The following is a 2,740-nucleotide window of genomic DNA, read 5'->3' as shown; positions in this document are numbered from 1 at the left end:
AAATAAAGATGAAATAATAGTTTATGCAAGTGGCATGAACATAGTACTGGCGATATGAGCTGTCCCACATGTGTATTTTCAAGGGCTTTAATGAATACTTAGGAATCCTACTGCTTCTTCAGTTAATATACATGGCTACAATTCATAAGTTGTGCTTTTCCATGGGTTGGGCTTAAAATAGGGCAGCTCTGTCTGCCCATAAAGTATCGCAGCTGCAGGCCTGACTGCCAGACTCAAACACAATCCCATCGCGATGTGGTTTCTCCCCACCACCCCTAAAGCGCAATGGATAGTGCTATGGCTTCACTACAGTCTGAACTGGATCTTTCTACTGTTCAGCTACCTGCTGGCTGGTAGTGTGTTTGTTAAATCATTCAAATGTTAGCCACTGGGTTATGGAGAGACCACATATAAATACACCAAACAAACAAAACTGTTCAGGGATGATCACCAATAGGGGACCTCCTACCCACTCTTCTGCCACTGTTAGTTACGATTCTGCACCATTGTCCAAGTTAAGAAGGGGTGGACTGCTAGAAACCCTGCACTGTTTATCCAAGCACTTTGCAAGCCAAGCTGGAGATAAGGGCAATAAAGAAAAAAAACAGACTGCTTAAGAGAGGACTGTGCCACAGAGTCTGCCTTTGTGTCCCTCCTAGCCCCCAAGCTAGACAGGATACTCTGCAAGTACATCTTGCATAGCACTATCCCCCAATAAAGAGGGCAGTGGAAGGAGGCCATAGAATGGGCTTTCTTGATATTCTTTCCAGCCTGGAGCAGCCAATATCTAAACATTGGGAGACAATGCCTCTGTTTTCTGTTATATTCCTCTTCAGCTGTAGTGAGTGGCATCAAGAGCCCTCTTCAGGCATTCGTAATCAGTGTACCGTATTCCTGTGAGGGGAGGCCAAAGGGACAAGTGTCTTTCTCACCCTCCATAAGTTGTGTGAAGTGGAAAGACTTCTGGATTCATGGAGGCTCTTCCCACATAGAGGTTCTCCACAAGGATGATTATCATGGTGTACAGATTATGAATGCCTGAAGAAGACTAAAGAGGACCCTGATTTTGACCCTGAATGCACAATGTAAAATGTTCATGTATCTGAAAACTGAGAGGGCAACTAAAAACTAAAGCTAATAGAATGGCTTTTCCACCTTTATTATTTGTTTTATAAGCAAAATATTTCTGCTTGAATGATTATAGTAGACATTTCTGCAGAGCAAAGCCAGCTCTTTGTTTTGAGGAGATCCGCTGAGGAAAAATACAAGCAGAGACCTTTGTCTAACCTGAAATGTTTGATGACATTCATGCTTGAGCAAAAATACTTTCCTTCCAACTGTTTTTCCAGGTGTTCCAGTCTGAAATGTGTTCATAAGCGCTTAAACAATGACTAAGGCCCTCATCAACATCTTCCCTCGGGCTTATTATTTATAGTTCCTCCAGTCAGCCCTAGAATCTTCCAGGGGAAGCTGACAGCTGAGAATATAAAGAACTGCAGGAAAGATATAAGCTTCTAAATTAATAATTGCAACAATAATAAAATACTACAGTGGTTACCTGACCACCCTGGATCCTACACAAGCTTCTCTTCCTTACCTCCAAAACTTTCCCATAACTTTGCACCTCAGAGCCAGCCCTTCCATTAGGCAGTGTGAGGCAGCTATCTTCAGAGGGTGAAGGGAAGCAATGGCAGCCCTCTCTTGACATTTTTTTGGAGTCTCCTCACTCCCCTGTAGCAATTTCACCTGCTGGAAAATGGAGCTGTCCATGTAATATAACTTGTCCTATATTCCCTAAAGCTAGCTAACCTTCTGTCTCCAGGTATGCTGAAGGACTCTGTCCCATCACCAGATTAAACTGGTGCTCTGGTCAGCTTCTGTATATGGAGGGGAGGGAGCATGTCTCGGGTACCAGGCCAGCCCTAATTATTTCTTATATGTTGCAACATTCCTACCTGTGGCCTTTGTACATCTGGCTCCACTATCCTCAGTTGTCCAAAGGTCTTCTGCTTCCTGACATGATTCTGCCTTTTCATTCTTTCTTGTTTCCCCTTATGCCTGGAACTGAGTCCTACAGCACCTCTGGGGGTACACCTCACTTACTTACTTTAAATCTTTCCTCAAAACCCACCCTTTCCATGGAATGTCCCCTGAGACAAAATGCCCTACATAAGGCATTCAAACAAGATAAGGTTCAAACAAGACATTCTGTGGGTTTCACACTGTCTGCCACATGTAAGATTAATATCAGCCTGCTGGACAGAAGTTATGGGTATGTCATCAGTGCAATGAGTTCCTGGCATTCTGGGAACAAGTTTGTTCCCTTGAGCCCAAGGTAGCTGAACTGGAAAAGCTGAGAGAGGTAGCAAAGTTAGTGGATGAGGGATAATAATAATAATAATAAAAAATTTTATTTATATCCCGCCCTCCCCAGCCGAAGCCGGGCTCAGGGCGGCTAACAACAATAAAAATAGTTCAACATTCTAAAACATTCATTATAAAATTAATTAAATCAAATTAAAATCAAATTAATGGCAACCATCAAGCAAATTTTTGTGCAGATTGCCAGAGGAGGGGGTCAGGTTGCGCCCTGACAAAAGGCCTGGTGGAACAGCTCTGTCTTGCAGGCCCTGCGGAAGGATGCCAGGTCTAGTCTCTTGTGACAGAGCGTTCCACCAGATTGGAGCCGCGGCCGAGAAGGCCCTGGCTCTAGTTGAGGCCAGCCTAACCTCTCTGCATG

Source organism: Podarcis vaucheri, assembly GCF_965113315.1.
Source record: "Podarcis vaucheri genome assembly, chromosome: 1".
NCBI classification, from domain to species: domain Eukaryota; kingdom Metazoa; phylum Chordata; class Lepidosauria; order Squamata; family Lacertidae; genus Podarcis; species Podarcis vaucheri.
The sequence above is the reverse complement of the archived record's forward strand: the minus strand, read 5'-3'. Positions refer to the sequence as shown.